Genomic DNA, 21,469 nt, shown 5'->3' with positions numbered 1-21,469 from the left:
TACTGATCCACTTAGTATTGCTGTTACGTCCATCTATTAAAGGCTGAGCAGTTAAAATAATGTAACATTCCAAGGAACTCTTTCCATCAGAGGACTGGGCTTTTGTCTCTCCTCAACTGTTGATTACCTGTAGTTCTTCATCTAGGCATGGGGCCTTGTAAAGTTCGCCTAACCATGTAGACTTGTCAGATGATGCTGTCCTGTTTTGTAACCCTACTGTTGAGCTTCTCGGTCATGTTTAGAAGACAGATACTATCTAACAGTAGGTATCCTGGTCCTCAGGCTCTTCTGATCTTTCTGCACCCCTCTTCTATGATGGTCCCTGAGCCGTAGGTGTAGGTTTTGCATTGATGCAACAATTGGTGATGGGCGTTTCACAATTTCTAATTGTTTGCTTTTTGATCAGTTGGGTGCCTATGTAGCAGCTTCCATTTCTTTCAAACAGAAGTTTCTTTGGTGAGGGCTGACAAGCAACTACACACTGCACAGAACACAGAAGGTCAATGTCCATTCTTAAACGGTACCCAGAGTTGTACTGAAAGTAGTGACAGAGGTCTAACTACTATCGTTTAACTAATTTTCTCATATTTAACTTAGATTCTTAGAAACCCAATAGTTGGAAACCCAATAGAGTTAGAAGCTCTATAGTTGAGTTCAGAGTAAAGCTTTATCTGTACAGGGACCAAATCTCTGAAACTGAGCAGAGCCACAAGACTGACTTGTTTTCTAGCTTCCTAGACATTTTCCATAAATAGAATGGGGCAAATTTTGAACACTTTGTTAGTGTAACATGCGGCTAGTGTGAATGCTTTGTTCAACATTGACTTTGCGTTGTGGTCTTTACTCTTCAACTTTGCGTGTATTCTTCCTTCCAGCCCGTTGAATTATTTTCACGTACCTCTTCAATTATTTATATTAAACACTGAAAATTTCCATTCAGTAGTTATTTTTTATGAAACCCCATTGTAGACCATTTTCAGAAAGAAATAAATGTGACCAGTGTGATGGGTTCAGTGATTCCCACCAAGATTGATGACCAGAGTTCAATTGCCAGGACCCACATGGTAGAAGAGAACCAACACCTGCAAGTTACCCTACTATGTCCACATCGGGGTCATGTGTCTGTGCATACCTCCGACACAGAAATAAATGGGTGTGATCAAATTTTTTAAAGAAACAAATGACATCATTTTGTTTCCTGGTGCTATAAATGTAAAGTGGATAAATCTACCAAGAACCTTGAAACTAAATTCTTGTGAATATGCATTGACTTTCAGATTATTTCTTAGGATTCTTTTCTTTATTTACAGTTTTTATTTTATAATATTCACTGAAAAAAATTTAATCTTGGCGTCACGTTGATATTTTCCTATTCAAAAGCTTTTAATGAATAGTTTTAAATGAAAATATAATTACATCATTTTCCCCTTCCTCTCTTCAATGCCTGCCATGTACCATCCCCTCTTGCTCCCTCTTGAAGTCATAGCCCTCCCTTTTTAGTTGCTATTATTTTGCACACACACACACACACACACACTCACACACACTCACACCCACGCACACACACCCACACACACGATGCTTAAATATCTAAGCACAACTTAGTCTGTTTAGTGTTATTAGTATGCATATGGTTGCAGGTTTAACCACCTGGTGTTGGATAACCAATTAGGGGACCCTCCCACTCTTGGCATCTCTTAGTTGTTTACCATCCTTTGTTTATGGATGATACCCCATAACACAATCCCATCTGTGTCAACACTGTATTTTCATTTGAGAGAAATTTTCAGTATTATAGTACATCATATACTTTGGAATTCTTACCTTGGCCCTGATAGCATTGTTAAATATTCAGAAACTCTCAGTTTTTTTTATCTTTCCAAAAGGAATGACAACATAAACACAATCCTCACACAAAAAAGCTCAAAAAATATGAAGTTAGTGTTAATGACCTCATCTCCATTTGCATTTAATTTTGACACTTAAAGCCAGCTCTGTGTTTGATTTCAAAGCGATTTAAAACAAATTCTGGGGTGATTATTGGAAACTACCGATATGCATTACAACAATCCTCTATCATTGCAAGTGAGCTTGTGCACTAGGCCATTCACAGATGTTCTGATTTGGTGCACAGAGTTCTAAGCTGGAGATCAGAATTTCCCAGCAGTGTAATTTAGGCACTGTTTGACGATTTACCAAGCACAGAGTATCTCTTGCCTAAACAAATACTACTGCTCTAGTCTCAACATATTTTAAGTATTATATGCGTGTCTATATTTTAGCACTTTTTAAATTTAGTATGAATGACCGTCAAATGATAAAATCTCATTATACTGGATTTAAGAAATTGTGTATGTGCATAAGATCAATATTATATATATATATTTAATCTGTATGCAAAAGAACCATAATATTATATACAAATGCATACACACATATATTCAAGTTGTATCTATAAACAAATGTATGAATGCATATTTAATTTGTTACATTAAACACAGTGGGATAAGCATTGTATTTTACATAATTCTGGCTTTGACATGTACAAGAAATTCAGAGACTAGTGAAATTACTGGTTGTGAGAGAGAGATGGGGAGAGCAGGAGGGAAAGATCCACAGAAAAGAAAGAGAGAGAGAGAGAGAGAGAGAGAGAGAGAGAGAGAGCGAGAGAGCGAGAGAGAGAGAGAGAGAGAGAGAGAGAGAGAAAGGACATACACCACATTCATCATTTAAAGGCAGACGTGACAAATGGTGTTTAAGAGTATTTTCTGTAATGGTGAGAAAAGTAGTGAATGTCTTCTCAGTGCTATCTAGCCTGTTTTTGCGCCATCATCTTTATTAACAAATTCTCTTTCGTAAGTACTTACAGAAGGAGGGCTGGCTTTACTCAGAGGAAAAGGTAGAAATGACCCTAGTTTGACATTTTTCTATATAGGTTTTCTTTTTCTTTTTTTTCAGTTTGCAGCTGTTCTTGCTTTTTGGTAGAAATGGAGACACTCCCACCCACACTTCCCACAGGAAATTATTCCCTGCAGAGGCTGCATTTGAGATGAAGAGAAGATGCAAAACTCCTCAGTTAAAGTTCATGCAACTTCTTCGAGCAAGATGTGAGATGTGCGAACAGAGAAAAAAGCTAAAACTCACTCCTAAAATCTGTTTAAAAATGCGAATGGCATGATGAATTGGTTATAAAGAAAATATAGTGGTTTGGGCCTTGTATGGAGAGAAATAATATCTATGGGTTGTATAAGTTTGTGATTCTCTTGTAAAATCTACTCAGCCAGATTTATCGGCTTTTGCAAATTAGAAACCTGTGCTTATTTTTTTTTTTCTTTGAGGAGTGATTAGGTTTATTCTCTGAAACACAAATGATCAGGAAATAATCTTATACACAAAAGGAGCTAGTTTAAAAGCTTACACATTTCAGAGAGGCATATGTTCAAACTGTCGTATGACTGACGGCTGTTTCTGTATTATAAAATATCTGTACACCTTTCGTGATTAAAACCCGTCATCAGCATTAGTTCGGCGTTCGGTGACTGTCCTCCACAGGAGCTGGCTGAGGAGCTAGGAAGCAGCTCAGGCAACGCGCTTCAGTCTGTGGAGACTGCACGTCACAGGAAGTGGTCCACGACCCAGGAAAAGCCCCTCACTTCCCCATTGTCTTCCTGTTCCCAGGAAAAATGTTGGCAAGGAGTTATAAATGGAGTTATGAATTGGCAAAGGGTTAGAATATGGAGGTTTTTTGAGCAACAAGTGCCAAGACAGAGAAGTTCCTCAGTAACAGAACGGGTATAATTTTTAACCTTTCCTGGAGGCAGCAGATATTAACATGTTCATTTGCATACAAGCGGAAGGAAAAAGGACCTTGGGTTTTATTAGTGTTAACACGTATTTCTGCACAAGTGTTAGATAACGAATATCAACTGAAGAATAGGTACTCACGTCTGCTACTAACCTTCATTGCCCAGTGCTGCCGCTGCAGAAAAGCTTTGGACAAATCTCAGGCGAATATATCTGCCGTAACTCACACTGTTAACTCAGCTGCATCTGCCAGTGGTGACACTATTCAAGAGTTTAGAGGAATAGACCTTGCATTGCCTCAGGCCACGCTTCTATTCTTTGTGCTTAATGTGGAAATGAGAGACAGGATGGAAATCTCAGGTGAAGCCTCCAGGAGAAAATGCCCTTGTGCATTACAACTTATTTTTTTTCTGGTCTTAGGGAGTCTACTGCAGATTAGTTTTGGTGTCCTCCTGATTTCGGCTCGGTTGGCCCACTCCTTATGAGCAAAGGGTTTGCAGTATCTTCTGAATTGGAGCATTTGCGCTCCGATGCACAGTTTTCTCCAGAAACAATTTGCTAAGCTGTTTAAAGATCACAAAAGAAGAAAGGGAAAAAATATGTACCATTAAGTCATTCCCTGAGATCTGCAAAGGCTTTAATGAGGTAGAGAGGAGTGGAAACGGCTTCTTTGATTCTCTGAAGAGATTCAACTGATTAGAAGAGATTTTCATCACCTTATCGACTAAGCCAATAAATTCACTATCCATTTCAGAATGACTCCAACTGGATTCATGTCCGTCAGCAGGATTTTCTCAAAACTCCAAGGTATTGTATAAAATTGAAAATTATTATCAAATTGCCACTGGAGGAAAAAAAAACTTTGCTAGATCCTGATAAATCTAGAAAATTAAGTGGGAAAATACCCTGAACTTTAAGGTTACCACAATTCAAAGTTTATCTGACACATTCTCTTTGAGATTATTTGTGAAATATCACTGGGAAAAAAATAATATTTTTATAGTTATGCGATTTTTTTCTTTTTCTTTCTTTCTATTTTTTTTAAAGATAACTCTATACAGACAGGGAGAAAGAAACCAATATGGCTTTGTATATCTGGAAAATATTTTAAAATGCCATACCCATGAGATAGCTTACACACGGGACCAGCTAATCAAATTTCCAGCTTTGGCGGGTGTATGCCCCAGTCTTACAAAGTAAGATGAATGGGGTGCTAAAAGTCTACACGGGCTTTTCAGGTTTATTTTTCTCTCTCTCTCTCTCTCTCTCTCTCTCTCTCTCTCTCTCTCTCTCTCCTTTTCCTGCCAATAGGGTTCATTCCATCCAAATGCAGAAAAGTTGAGATTTAATGTGAACGAAAGAGAACTATTATATTTGTCTTTGCTTTTAAGGAACCTCATTTGCTGGACTTACCCTACCGATGCTTGCCTGACTACTGGAGACGCTGTGGGAGGAAGGAATGCGTTTCTGGGAGTAGAGCAGTATGACATCAGCTACGATGGAGAGATGCCAGATGCTGAGATTTTACCTATCAGACTAGCCAAGAGCACTTATTTTGGTTCAGTATCTGATATTACCCAGGAAGACAGGCTCCCTTTATCTTTTCTCAAAATCACTTTTTCCATAGTCTCCACGTGAAAACTGGGATGACGGTCTTCCCTGTGCACAGGACATGGTAATGAGAAGGCGTCTTCATAAACCGTCTCCCGTATTTCAGAGATCTGGCTGCCATCCATGCGTTTGTCTACATAACACCAAGCACTTGGATACTTGGCAATATCCACATATCCGACTATTTTTCAGTTTGTCATTTAGATGGTATAGACCTTGCCTATGTCTCTGTATGGTTTGAATTGGGTGGCAGTGGAGTGTACAAAGGGCGAAAAGAATTTCAACAACACCTTCTCTTATTGATTTGTGAGCTTTGTTTCTTCCAAGAGACTTCTCAATCATGGACGATGGGTTGTATTTTTAATATTGCCCAAAGATGTAAAATGCTTACAGTGAAGCAAGTCTAAGTATAATGCTAGCAATTTGATGATAGGGAATGATGTAGAGACTGATCTGAACGTTTCTGCTGGTGACCTGAGTTGGCACTATTTAGAATGCTGTGATTTCAATATGGAATAGACACACCTTGGTGCTCAGCTATAAGTTTTAGGAGGCGTGGTCTATCTGGAGAAGGAGATCACTGTGGGCTCATCTTGGGAAAGGGGTCATCTCTTTTCCTGTCCCCACTTCGGCTTCCTAGATGCCATGAGGTAAGTGATTCTGTCTGATGACCTGTTCCTGTTGTCATGATGTTTTGTCTCACTTTATAGCAATAGGCTAACCATGAACTAAATACACACACACACACACACACACACACACACACACACAGCTTTAATGAACTTTTCTTAACTGAGCTGAAATGCTCCCTTCAAGAGTTAAAGGCCATCTAATAAAATCCCAATGCCAGATGTGAGGAGCCCTTTTTAAGTTGTTGGACATGGGTATCCAAGAAATACCAAAACAAACAACCTATTGTTATTCCTTTGGTTGTCTCCCCCCCCCATATGTAGGAGGTAATCCCCTATTGCTAAAGACACCACGTCCTTCAGAAATGGGGTCCAGAGGCTCCTGAACAAGAACTGACCTGGAAGCCTATTTCCTGATGATTAGGAATGCAGCCAACAGTCTACATGGTGATGGCACATACGAATCTGAAAAATGATCAGCATGGTATAACTCTAAGCGTATGGTGGTGGTATGCATACTTTAATGGCACCTAACAGCTCTCTACTTGGGATTAAGATCCACTCAGATAGATGGAAACCATGTCTGGTACTAGAAACATAGTCAGCTACTAAGTTCTAGTTAACCTATGGATTGTAGACAAAAGTTTCTGTCCTGCTGAAAAAAAGATAAAGTCCTTAAAAAAAGAAATTTCATAGCAGGGCATGGTGGAGCATGCCTTTAATCCCAACACTCGGGAGGCAGAGGTGGCACACGCCTTTAATCCCAACACTCGGGAGGCAGAGGTGTCGCGCGCCTTTAATCCCAGCACTCGGGAGGCAGAGGCAGGTGGAGCTCTGTGAATTCGAGATCAGCCTGGTCAAAAGGACAGCCAAAGATATACAGAGAAACCATGTCTCAAAAAACCAAAAATTAAAAAAAAGTAAAAATAAAAGAAATAGAGTTTAAAAAGCCACATAAATACGTAAAACACACAGAATTTGGATACTGTATGTTTTCGTGTTGTCTTTGACTTGTTTGACTGCCGAGGAAGGAGCAACAGCAACTGCTAAAGACATTTGATTATAAATGCTGCCGGGTTAATCCAACCTGTATATTTTGAAAATGCCTTGACTTCAGAATTTCAGTCAAAAGATATATTACTTTGGAGAAGAGGTTTTACTTTTGTTTCCACCGAAAATGAGAGGCTGAGGATTCATTCTGGGTTAAGAAAAATAAGGTTTGATTGAGGAAGAACCCCTAAAAAATCTCCAATGGGAACAGAGGACCAGTTGCAGTTTCCTCTGAGTTCTACATCTAGAACAGCTGGCTGAGATGATCCAGCCTCACAAAACTTCCATATACAGTGGTGCTTGGAGGAGAATCTATAACTACTACTTTAATAAAACAGAATAACCCCAAGCACTGTAAAAATTTAGCCTTACACCCACAATAAGTGTAGTTCTCATTCTTCTTTAAGGAAACTTGTCTTTGCAACAGATAGAGACCATTACAGAAAACTACAACCAATTCAAAATGCAGACTGAGAAGTCCAGTTTTATGGATACATCTATAAAACACTCCTGCACCCTAAGGCTCACGGAACAGTGAAGAAAAGGGGGTGGGAAGACTGTAATGGCCAGAGGATTATGGGGTTGGCTATGAGATTGTGTTTCTAGTAATGTCAGAGGGTACACTCATAAAGTCTCACCACCATGATGACCTAAACATGAGATGAATAAGGACGACAACAGAAAGACCATAGAACTGCCGTTCTACACAAAGTGTTACAGACAGCTAAGAAATAGTGAGAGTGAGATAAATAGTCTTCCCCTGGGAGGAGCATATTAACTGGTTATCTAATACCAAGTTGCCAACCCTTAAAACATATATACCAGTAACATTAACAGACTAAGTGGGTTATATTTAGGTACGTTATATACATACATACATACATATAATATACCTAATATATAATAAAATATATATTTAAGTATATAATATATATTATATGCATATAGCAGTAATGAATGAAGAAGGATATGAGTTTGAAAGTGAGCAAGGAGAGGTATATAAAGGGCTTGTTGGGAGGGAAAAGAGGGGAGAAATAGTGTAATTATATTATAATCCTAAGAGTAATACAAATTCCTCTGAAAGTTTGAATCTAAATAGATCCTCCTTTAAGTGGTTTCTCTCAAATATTTGTCGCAGGAGAAAAATCCGAGAATGAAGAAAAGAAGTGGTTGATAAGGCCATGTAAGGAAAGTTTGTATACCTGTGACTCAGGAGCACCAAGAGTTACATCTCTTATCAACTCTCTACCATGTTGGAGCTAAATTTCTTCTCTTTATGTTCTGCGTCAGAATGGAATCATTAATTCGTAGCAACACACACCATTTCAAGTATATTTCTGTTTCTTTCATTAGAATGGTTATAAATTAAATATTTGTTGAGAATACATCTAAGGGGGCTAGAGAGATGGTTCATTGATTAAGATTACTTACTGCTTTCATAGATGCCTAGAGATCAGTTTCTAGCACCCACACCAGACAGTTGACAACATCTTGTAACTCAAGCTCAGGGAGATCTGACCTCTTTGGCTTCCTTGGGTTCCGGTACTCATGTGCACATACTAAGCACACACATCCACCACATATAATTCAAACGCTGAATCTTCAAAGATAACACATTTAGTAAGACTACATGTCCTTTTATAGTGAGGAAGAACGACTGAAAAGCGTGGGCCACTGGAGCAAAGCATGCTGGAAGACAAGGAGTGGGATTAGAGGACATGACAGGAGGGATGGAGTGAACGAGCTGCAGAACAAACTAGTGAGGTCTCAGTGGGGATCATGTCCGGCTCATTGTCCATGCTCCCTCCTTCCCTGGGCAGCCACTTCTCTGCCCAGGACCTTAACATGGTCATTAAAACATGCGTTTTTCACAGAACCTAGCACGCAGCAGACACTCTTCAAATGTATTTTTTTTCCCACATGAATCAATAAAGAAAGAAAAGAACGATGTGGTTTGAAAGCTTTCAGGTTGAATTTTAAAGACTCCAGGCTCTGTGAGAGTTCAGGAAGTTATGTAGTTAACATACCTTGGGCTAGCACTTAACCCACACCAAGAAATAACTTTCAGTAATTTTCTTTTTAGAAATCCCCACATCCTTACCTCAGAGCATATTTCAGTAACACACACACACACACACACACACACACACACACACATATGATTCAGGATCAATTTTTATTAATAGAAGCAATATTTTTGCACATCAATACATCTTTGAGCATATTGTTTATATTGAACACAGGGCCCAGGGCCTGCACTGTACTTTCTCTAACCCTGTGCTGCAGCCTAGGCTGCAAATGTTTAAAACTTCAGTATACATTTCTCTTCCAAACAGGCCTCTCAGGAAATGCCACAGGGTTAACTGGAGACTACCCAACTTCTTTATCTTTTTAAAAATGGCAAGGGCCTTGAAATCACTCTAAACAAAGTGTAGGGAAGGAGAAGTGTCCCAGCTCTACTTTCTTACAATTGAGCAAAACTCAGTTCAAGATACTTAGCCAATCACGAGGAGAGAGGCAAGGTCAACATCCCAGGCCCCTCAGGCTGGTGCCCCTGTTTGCCCTGTGATACATGCAGGCTTACTTAATTTGGGGCTATGAACAGCAGCCCACAGCAGCCCCATCCGTTGAGAGAGCTTCTCTTTGATTAGTCTGAGTTTCCCTTGTGAGTCTCCCTCCTTTCCAAACAGCTTTTCAGGTCATCTCAATTCTAAGGTAAGATCTCAAGCCAAGGGCAGCCTGAGAAAGCAGGAAATGTGTAGGCTAAATTAGATGATGTTTCAATATTAAGACAACTTTAACTTATGCTCTTGAATATTAGGAGTTCAGGAAGGCTGAGAAGGGAGTGTGAGTACAGACATTTGACTATATTGCCCTCTGTTCTGTGTTACCAATAAAAAAAAAGTGTATTTGTAAGGTTAATTCAAAATCAAAATGGAAATAATATCGGTATTGAGCTCCAAGAATGACCCTCTGAGTTGCTGGAAGATGTAGTTTATATATAAGGTGGATGCAGTCGATGCAAGGAAAGCGATATTTTTCAGGAAGCTGAAGTTCTAAGAAGTGACAATCAGCTCAGTGAAGGATTTGCTGAGAGAGCCCAAGTCTGCAGGTGTGCGTGGGAATTGGTCAAAACTCTGGTGAGAAATAAATCAGTCAGAACCACCTAAAGAACCCAGTTACTGCACGGCTAACATTCAGCAAAAACTGACAGATCAAACTCTCAAATGTTTCTTTTGTCTCTAGTAACACAAGGAGACTGGAGGAAACTGGTTAGCGAGGCATTGCCTTCTAGTGTGGCAGTCCCTCTTCTTCTTAAGCCTTTTCTCCCCTTCTTCCTGAGTGAGGGCCAGCAGAGGACACCTGGGCATCTCAGGACCTTTCTGATCTCTCAGTCCTTAGCCACACAATCGCTGCAGCTTCTGGAAGAACAGATATTCCTGTTAATTTGTCCACCACCATGATTGGGATGCTTTTCCTGTGTGTTCTAAACCATGATGGCCTATAAGGTTGCACTTGTTTTCCTTGCTTTATGATGAGAATGTTGAAGTCTGGACATGTGAAACAGTATATTCCCAGATGAACCAATGCAAAACGACAGGGCTAGGTATTTCACCTCGATCATGTAGCATCCCCGGGGCTCTTCAAAAAACCACAAGGTTGTCTCTGCTGTTCCGAGGTAGGTGCTAATACCAGGGGCTCAGGGTCAATTCAGCAGAAGTAACTGTTACCCAGGCTGCTCTCTTCATATGAAGGGTGTCATCTGTCTGCTTGGAACTGCTTATCTTTAGAGTAAGATAAACTGTAAGATAATTCTTCTTGTGTTGTCTCCCTTTCTTGTTTTATGAGCTAGATAGTTTAGTCGAACCCCAAATGCAATCTTATCTGTACTTGTCTAGTGCCTGAGAGAAAAAAACCCAAGCTTTCTGTTCAGACTGAGCAGGATTTATTACTGTCCCTTGACTGCATTGCCATAGTCTAGTTACTCTAAGTTTTCAGATCCCCACCTCCCATGGGTAACTGCTTCATACTGAGTGGGTTTGAGCAGTGAGAACATAGCAGGCAAAGATACAGGGACTATGGCAAAAAGTGGCAAAAAAAGAAATCAATCATTTTTTGTTATTTTTAAGCATATCATTTGCATTAATGATAGCAATAATAACTTATATTATTATAATACCTAAAATAATAATAATGTGTGTAGACCAAGTATTTAAAAAACACCTTTACACTTTGATCCTAGTTCTTATTTTAAAAAATGTTGATGTTCCCATGCATGACGTTTGTGGTGGGTTTTGTATCACTCTTGTAATCCAATTGTCCAGAATTTAAATTTCATAATCAGGCTACATTTATTTATTAAACATACTGCTTATTCTTTTCCTGAAGATAATATGAATTCACTTGCAAAATAACAGCAGTGTAGGCTGGCAAAGAGAAATTTTCCACCATTTTCAATTAAGTATTTTATTAACACTAGAACAATGTAGGAGGGGCTCACAGGAACTGTCTCCTGCTCCCAGTAACATTAAACTGTTAAGCACCAGCCCGTTGAAGTCATAGATGCAATGACGTAACAGAAAATGGAGCTGACTTACTTGACCTGACATTTGCTGTTTTGATTCTCGCTTCTAAGGTGTGTACTAATGAAACATTGTCTCTTTTCCCTTCTCTCTCTTAACTTGCCTGACTTCCCTCTCTCATTGCCCAGTGCATAATGACCCCATGCTGCTTCGGCAATGGTGGTTTTGACAGGAAACTCTGTCATGCACGGGAGGTAGAAAGGTCGTGTGTATCTGCTCTTACGCTCTCAATATAGAAAGGTATTCTAGTGTTTGTTTCTTAGAGTGCTTGTGAAATGATTTGTTGTTTCAGCAACTTGCATGCCAGTCAGACGGTGGTATAGCCCCCCCCCCCCCCAGTTACCGCATGGTGATGTCCTTGTATCAACTACTGAAATATATCAAGACATTGCGGGACTACTGGCAATCCCAGATGCTATTATTGGCTTACTGGTTAATATATTTGCACTCCTGTCCTTAGCTCTTTCAGCATGCTTACTATCCCTTTTGTGGAAAGCATTTTTAAATGTGCAGGAGCACCCTAAGTTTTCAGCATCTATTACACGTATATTTATGGGCACTTAGTTGCTTTCTGAGCTTACTGCAGAGAGGCGCTTCCATAAAGTGCTGGCACTCTCTACGTTCAGAATATTTGACTTGCAAGCATTCTGAGTAGGTTTGCTGTTCAGCCCTTTTCTCCTGCCCTCTGCATGTGAATGCCTCATATCCGGCCGCTTGTTTCTTATAGGTGCTATAGTCCTTAGTTTGAACCATTTTCTGCTAGTTCACAAAGGTCTTAATATTTTATTTTGCTTTCGTGTAGATCACAGTAAACATGATCTAGACATCTTTATTCCATCACGTTGACTTATTTCATTCATGCTAACTCCCTTCTCCATTCTCTCCTTGTTTTTACACAGGTCTTAATGCAAAGTCTCCTTTCACTGCATTCTCTTTTATCTCTTCTTCTGTGTATGTCCCCATGGTGAACCTCCAAATGACTGTACTGATAACTGAGTGCGTTGGTTAGTCTGATAACGTTGATATCTAGTATCTAGTATTGATACTAGAGTCACCATAGAAGAAGGAAGTTCAGTTGAGGATTGCCTGTCCTTTGCAAGCATTTTTTTTAAATTAATGATTTATTTTGGGAGGGCCCAGCCCACCATGTGTGTTGCTATCCCTGGGTGGGTGGTCCTGGGTTGTACAGAATGGCAAGCTGAGCAAACCAAGGAGAGCAAGCCAGTAAGCAGCATTCCTCCATGGTCTCTGCTTCAGCTCCTGCCTCTAGATTCCTGCCTGGAATGCTTTCTCTAACTTCCTTGAATGACAGACTATTACATAAAAGTGTAAGAAAAATTAATCTTGTATCACCTAAGTTGCTCTTGGTAGGTCATAGTTTTATACCAAAAGCAGAAACTACCTCGGATCCTAAAGGAGAATGTTATGTCACTGCCAAAGGATAGTTAGTCCTGATCTGAAAAGATAATGACTAATACACATGGAATTTTTGAAAGTTTTGAAAATTCTTCTGTTTCAGTTTTCTAAAACCTCTACAACCCACAATCTATTTTCTCTAAATATACTTCAATTTCGTCAAAATCCAGGGTACAATCAATTGTCTTTTCCCGTCTCATTTTGTGGTATTAAATCGTCCCTAACCTTGCTCTAATTTACTTCATAGCATAGTATTTCAGAGAAACGAGGACTTATTGAGCTTATGTAGAGTCTTAAACCTTTCTTATTCTGTTTTGCTCTGGAAATAATTTTTAAGTTACAAACAAACTCTGGAACGTAAGTCCATGATCCCATCTTGTTGGTTGGTGAGGACAAACAATTATGGCGAAGAGATTTTTTCTGGACAGTGTGCTGGGAGTTCCTGGAATAGACCTTCAAACCTGAGCCACCCTTCAACATTCAATGTTGACTATGAAGGGAAGAGGTGACAGAGTTCGAATTTGTAATATCACCTAGTTTCCCTAATGTACACCTGAGCTGATGTGTAGACAGTCTAGCACTGTTTGATAGTACGGGCTTCCACACTGACTGGCAGCTCTGGAACATAACCCAGCCATTTCTACACCGCAGCAATATCTACAGATACTTTGTTAAAAACCTGCTGTGGGAGTTCCTTCAGCTCCTTCAGCCAATCGCCGCTGAGTTACCAGCCCATTGGGGCGTGGTCTCTCCCTTTAAAAAAAGCAGCGGCTGTCCTCCACTCTCTCTTTGTCTTCCGGCTCCGTTTCCGGCCCCTGGACTCCTTTCCTGTTCGCGCGGAGGGGCTGTTGTCTGGGACGGTAATCTGTAAGTTTTTTCCCCTTTGAATAAATAACCATTCTATTAATCATAATTCCAAACTGGTGTGGGATTGTCTGTGACTTACGCCTTCAAAAACCCAATTAAGTGTAGAAAAGAGTTTTCATTTAACCTGAAGGGCACGAGAGCAGAAAGGATGTAGGTCTCAAAGGTTGACCCATTAAAATATAGTGGGTTTAGAAATTGAGAGGGTGGCTTTCTTTTCTTGACAATAAAGGAAGGATTGAAATAAAATATGATTCAGGGCATTTTATAACTGGCAACTTACTCCTCATATGTTCTTATGTTATTTATCAAATTTTTATGGGATATCTAGGACAAGAGTTTTATCCTTACTATTTTAGAATTAAAGAAAGAGTCATTTTTGTTTCCTCACTTTCTTGTAATAGGGAGTTTCAATAGAGGTTAGAAACAGGATATATTTTTAGGTTAGACAAGTGGGGAAAATAGTGGCAAATTCAACTATTTATAACTTGGGCAGTTACTTAGTAAAATATAGTATGAACTTTGCCAATGACTAAGAAGCCTTCAAGACATTCTCAATGATGATAAGTTTACAGGATTCCCACAACAGTGTCACATGATATATTTTTGTAGAACTCTTTAAGTATGCATAGAAATGAGATTAAACTAAATGTTTATTTATTAAATTAATTATCCACTGGACAAAATAAATAAACTCTTCTATTAAGAAAAAAGTCATTTTGATTTTGATACTGAGAATTTCCTTACCTTGGAAGCAGAGAGATAGCTTGCTAGAGTTTAGAACTTTTAAATGTAGAATCCATGAGCTCTGGTGTCATTTTAGACTCTTAGAGATTGGGACAGCCTTAAAAAATCATATTTTTAATGCCTGGCAAAGAACAGCTATTTTTGGGATATAAATGGTTAGAAATCAAACATGATGGAGAATCCTCTTTGCTCCACGTTAAATATTCAGGTCCTCTTGATGACCCAGTATGATTCACTTAGACCAAAATGCCTAATGCCTTTCTAGTGAACTGTGCAATCTACTCAAAGCATGCTCCCAGGTAATTTGAAAAGTATACATCTATAAAGAATAAGTTTCTTTGGGTAATCAAAAAACTTGGAGTGTGGGGAAAAGGACATCTTTGTGACTCTTCTTCAGCCTTTACTCCATTCCCGTGATGGATCCCATTATCACCGAAACGACCTTTCCAGTTCATATCTCTTTGAGGCTAATGCAATTCTTTGCCATTCTGTTATAATGTAAGTATTACATGGAAAACTATCCAGCATGTTCTTTTAAATGCAGCAGTAATTTGGGAAGGAATAAAATACATTAAATAACATTAAATCCCTCTCACTTTTTTTTTTAAAAAAATCCTTGTACAAAACTGCTCACTAGAAAGAAACAAGTTCATATATGTGGCTAAATATACTGAGCTCCTCACTCACTATAGAAGCATTTTTTATTGTCACATGCATGGACAGCTGTATGAATGCTTCACTTAAAGAACACAGCCACAGACAGATCCAAAGGCATGTCACTAAATGTGAGACAGATACCTCAGTTGAATTTTCTTTTTGGAGACTTGAAGGTCAGCCATACCAAGGTCTGCTGTGGCAGTTTTCCTAGATTCAACATAACATGTGAGCATGTATTGCCTGTCTCCATCCTAAAGAAGCATCATTAATTTGTGTTCAATATAAAACACTAATTATATGTTCTTGTTAGCTGTATAGTTAGTGGCTTAAAGTGGCAGCAAAATGCCACCCTGTGCACTGTGGAAAGAGCTGAAGATAATGATGGCAAACTTCCTTGGACAGGCTCGAGCCTGCAAAGAGGTGATGTCTGTGATGCTTTGCAGTGCCTTCATCCGAGACGTTCACACACCATTGTTTGTTCCTTTATAAAGAAATCTAATGCAAGCAAGAAGGATGATATGATGACCATTGTTAACAGAGAGATCCAAATGATGGAGTTGGACCACACGGTTGAAGGTCAAGGCCTGACACTGTCTTTGCCGGGGGCCAATTAAATCTATTACATCTATAAACCCGTGCTTGTTACACATCTAAGTGTTACTCCTTAGAAGAAGCAAATGGCTTTGTAAAAATGCCTTTAGGATTACACATCCATGACACAATTGTCTGGCAGAGATTTTAATTGCTGTGGTGTGGATGTGGAAATCGTGCTGCAGAGATTTTTAGGAAGTTTACCAGGGTCAGGTATCTGAGCTAGAGCGATACAAGCTGAGTTAAAAATTTGGAAAGTGGGAGATTACTAAATAAAACAGGAGGCTAATTTAGTTGTTCAGACCTACACTGTGATATTAATGAGTTTGACTATAAATATGTTTCCTATTTTTAACTTAGCTATTTATTAACTCCATGGAGTTATTTATGGATAAATCTTTCAGTATTCTAAAAAAAACAAGAACAAAAGAAAAGAAAGAAGAACAGTGGTTTTTAAGAAGGTGGAAGTGAAAACCTATTTTTTTGTTTTATGTAATTATCAGCAAGGATGTCTCAAAGGATTCATTCAGAACCTGATATAGTCATGTTAATATTTGAGATCTGTATTATTATGACCAGACAGGAAATAGCTTGCCTAAGCAATAAATGCTCCTCAGTTTATTCATTCCTTCTTTTATACTATTCTGGTTAGAACTTTGCTTTCTGACTGTGCTTTTTCTGTAATTCCTATTTCTACTCACCCTTCCTTCCTTTCTCTCTCCCTCCCTCCCTCCCCCTCTCTCTCTCTCTCTCTCTCTTTCTTTCTTTCTCTCTTCCCTCCTTCTCTCCCTCCCTCCCTCCCTTCTTTCTTTCTTTTTCTTTTTTCTGTTTCTCTCTCTGTCTCTCTGTCTCTCTGTCTCTGTCTCTGTCTCTCTCTCTCTCTCTCTCTCTCTCTCTCTCTCTCTCTCTCCTTTAGTTTTTTGTCTCATACCCTGTACTTTGGACCCACTAGCATCATTGAACTGACCACCCTGTGGCACTGTGTGCCTCACTCACTTCTACATCCCTCTTGACAGTATGGCATGTTTCCTTTGGCTGGGAGGCTACAGGTTTGGCATTTGGAGCCTCTTAGCTCTGCAGCTCTTAATTTGTACTTTTCATCTACACTGTCCTTTACACCACACAGACATCTCATGCTGAAATTTTTTTTTCTGAGTCTCGACCTGTCTGCTAGACTAAACAGAGACAAGGAAACAGGTAATGACAGGATTGAAACATAGTTTGGGGATCTTGGGAGAAAAAATGAAAGTAAGAAAAAAAAATTGATGAAGAACATAGTCACCCAAGCTTGTGGTGCCTCATCAGAACCTCTCAGTGTTTGGAAATTTTCCCAAGACTTGCCCTAGCGAGACAGAAAAGCCTTATTAGATCATTGTGTCTGCTTCCCCACCTGGGCAGGAAGGAGTCTCCCATACGGAGAACATATGGCCTGGGTTTAGATTAGCAACAAAGAATGTCAGTTGGCAGACAGATGGAGGAGAAGCAGAGGGTTGTATGAGTCTTGCTTGCCTGGACCTCACAAATGCATTTGCAAAATTATACTCTGTAAGTTTAATGATGAAAATACACTGATTGCTGGGGTAGAGAAAGAGAAACTGAACTGTAGCGAACATGTATGACCATCTAGGCACAGAATTGCTTTCACCTCAGTCTTATTTTAATTTACAGAGGAAGAAAGAAAGTTCAAAAGTATGGAGCCACTACCCAGGTGAGGGAACCAGCCAAATGGCAAAGCCCCAAGTATCCCAGGAAATCTATTTGAAAGTCCCCCAGTTTTATAAAGATAACAATGATGTCATAGGGTAACACTTTAGGTACTATTTAAAAAAGGATTTTTGTTAAAGGGATGAAGGGGATCTTGTTGCCCTTTTGTGAAAATCATTCAATATAATGAACTTGTTATAGATTTTTCCTTGTGTTTTGAATGTAAAGGTCTTGGCAATGCACAAATATGCTTTGGGTAACAAGAATGGAAAAACAGGTAAGAAATCAGGATGGGAACCATGACTAGATGCTGTCTATCCATGCCTGTCTCCTTACTCCTCCTTCTCTTTTAAGTATTAAAAACGTTTCTTCTTTTGGAGACACAGTCATATAATGTAACTCAGGTTGGTCCAGGTACATCATTCTCTTACCTCCCTCTCCTGTGTGCTGAATACAGACCTGTGTGACATTTCACTTGCCATACTTCTTAATAAAGGGAAATTTTTACTTCCTGGTTTAGATAGAAAGCATTCATATACGGGGCCGACTTTGAGCACAGGCTGTGCAGAAGTCTTTGTCCATAGAGACGAAGGCAAGAAAACAGAATGCGTTCTTCCAGTACAGTGATTCTCAACCTGTGGATAGGGACTCCTTTTGGGGTTGAAGGACCTTTACACAGGGGTCACATATCAGATATTTATTTTACAATTCATAACAGTAACAAAATTATATTTGTGACCCAGCAACAAAAATAAGTTTACGATTGGGGGTCACCACAACATGAGGAACTGGATTAAAGGGTCGCAGCCTTCGAAAGGCTGAGAACTGTTGCTCTTTTGCTTGGGGAGGGTGAACAATGTGGAGTTGTTTAGTGGATGTTTTTCTTCTGCGTTTCCGTTGTGTCTAACTTTTAGAGAAATGCTCAGAGAGTTGCAGCTAGACTTGCCATGTCTGTCTTTCCTAGGACTGGGAGAGATCTGCGGATACAAGAGGGGTTAAATGAGGGGTGAGGACTATATTTCATATGTTGTAATTATTTAAAATCCTCATTATAATACACATGATATTCCGCAAAGGACTCCAATGAAGAAATGGTATCTATCATCTAAATACCCTGCTTTTTGAATTTCTGTCTGTTCTTCCTCCTTTTTCTTTTCTTCAAATAACAACATCCCCCTCTTATCCAGTGGTTTACAACTTTCCTAATGCTGCGACCCTTTAAAACTGGTCCTTTTGTTGTGGTGACCCCAAACATAAAATTATTTTCATTGCTACTTCATAATTGTAATTTACTACTGTTGTAAATGATAATGTGAATAACTTATATGTGGGAGAGCTGATATGCTATCCTTGTGAAAGGTTGTTCAACCTCCAAAGGAGTCCTGGCTCGCAGGCTGAGACTCACCACTCCTTTCCATTTTATTCATCTATTAGGATTCTTTTGCTATTGTTGTGCAGACTGCTCCTGAGCTTCTCATGGGAATCCTTGAAAGATTAGAAAGTGACTTTGGACATATCAGTCATTTTCTGAACAATATCACGGATATGGGACATTTTTACTCAAGTTGTATCCTCCTACCTTCTGCCTACTATGGTAACTTCCCCAAAATTTTAAGCTATGTCTATATGTAGACACACATATATTGGATGCACACATATATATTTATTAGTGTTATGTATTTTGTAAGGACATATATGTTTAAGCTACAGCAGAGATTATCAGGAATGGGGACTCCTATGGGAGAATGTAAGGCTAAAATCGGAAAGTGTGTGTTCAAGGATAGCTAGACAATCTGATCTTATTTTTGGCTACGGAGAAATAAGCATGTAGTTGGAGAAGGGAGGGCAAAAATGTCTTCATTGTTAAATTAATAGAATGGTGGATGGGAAAGGCACTGTGGCTGAAATATTCGGAAGGGAGGCCCTTACACAGATGACGGATAATGATTACCAGACCCCAAATTAAAGAATTTTAACATTGATAAAACCTCAACTGTAGGGAAAGATAGAACTAGGGAGTTACAGGCAACATAGGAATGTTAAGAGAAGGAATAGCCATTCTTCCCCAGGGAAGAGCACATTATTTGATTATCCAACTCCTAATAGTCAGCCGTGTTGGAAATCATATGTATACAAACCACATTATACAGATCGAGCAGATTGTATTTGTACATCCAGGACTGTGTAATGTGCATCACAACAATTAAAGAAAAAGGTGATGAACTGAGAGAAAGTTGGGAGTGTTTAGGGAAAAGAAAAGAAAAGGGGGGAATGATGTAATGATATTGTAATCTCAATTATTTTGAGAATGTTTCTGCAGTTATGGAAGAACGAATGTGTCAGACCAGGAATGATAGAAGCCTTCGGAAGAGAAAGAACTAACTACACATAAGAGCGGCCCTCAGTGTTAGGCGTTCTGGTGTTGACTGAGATCCATAGGGATGGAGTCAACAGTGATTCTGAGAATATGTTGCAAACAATCAACACACCATGAACCTTGCCTGTCAGAACTGGCAACACTTTGCCAAATGATCTAATTGTAAGCAACTAGTCATCAATGCTTCTGATTGGATCAGAATGGTGGTGACCGAATACCTTCTAATGAAAGTTCATCTTTGGGGTTGTCCTTTAAGGTCCAACCTTAGGTTCTGCTTGTATACTCTCTAGTATGTAGCTCTAATGATTTAAGAAAAAAATGGACTCAATGTCTGAAAACAAAAAAGGAAGCCTTGTTTTGTACCTGTTTATTTTGAGCTCTAATGGTAATAACTATACCAGGCCCCTGGTCTTGGGTGTGTAATAATGAGATAGATCAGATTTGGAAGTTTCTGAGATCTAGGTGTCAAGGACTGGAAATACAATTTAGGATTTGCTTATAAACTTCTGCTCTGTCTATGTGTTTCAGAGGAGGTGCCTTTGCCATTTCTCATTTGTACTCAGTCTTTTGACAAATGTTCCTTCCATTAAAATGTCCCTAACTATGAACAAGTTATCTGTAGTCTGTGTGTGATGATCTTCTGGTTATGTGAAGAAGCACACAGTCAGACATAGATACACACACATATGCACACACACACACACACACACACACACACACACACACATACACACACACAAGTCCACACACCTGAACTTCCATGAACTTTGTTTCGTCTTTTTCCTGTTCACTTCCTCACTCTCTTGATACTCCAGGGATTTCTTTGTACTTTTTCTGGCAGAATTTCTTATGTTTCCTAGTTCCTACCTATACATTTTCCTGAAAGATTTTTTTTTCAGTTCTTAACTGTGAACAGTGAATTTAAGCTATTTAAGTTTCAAAGAGTTAAAAATTTCTTCTTTGTGGTTGAAGTGATGAAGGAAAAGGCATGCTGGGAGAGAATTCATGCTTTGCCTTTGTTCTGGGATTTTCAAGGGTATTGGATATGTTATTGAAATTTCATCTTTTCTCCATGCTGCTTATCTTGCCGGTCTTTCCTTATTCCATGGCAAAGCATTTCCTAGTCCAACTGCCGAGAGTCTCATAGAGGATACAGACAGAAGTCCACTTTCCTGACTTACATAAAGCGCAAGAAGAGAGTAAGTACTACTTACTGCTGTACAGTCTCCGTGTCCCCATCTTAGCGTCTCACGTTTATCTTAGAGCTTATGGGGCTCTAAGGACAGCACAGATCTGACTGGATCTTTTATGTCAGGAGCAAAGTAGAGCTGAAATCTCGAGCATTGGGAGACTCATCTTGCAGCCAGAATGGTGGCTCATCTACTTGACAGGCCATTTAGTAGTTGTTAGCATTATTCAGTTTTCTTGTACTGTTG

Source organism: Myodes glareolus, chromosome 1, assembly GCF_982192425.1.
Source record: "Myodes glareolus chromosome 1, mMyoGla1.1, whole genome shotgun sequence".
NCBI classification, from domain to species: domain Eukaryota; kingdom Metazoa; phylum Chordata; class Mammalia; order Rodentia; family Cricetidae; genus Myodes; species Myodes glareolus.
This window is presented reverse-complemented; position numbering follows the sequence as displayed.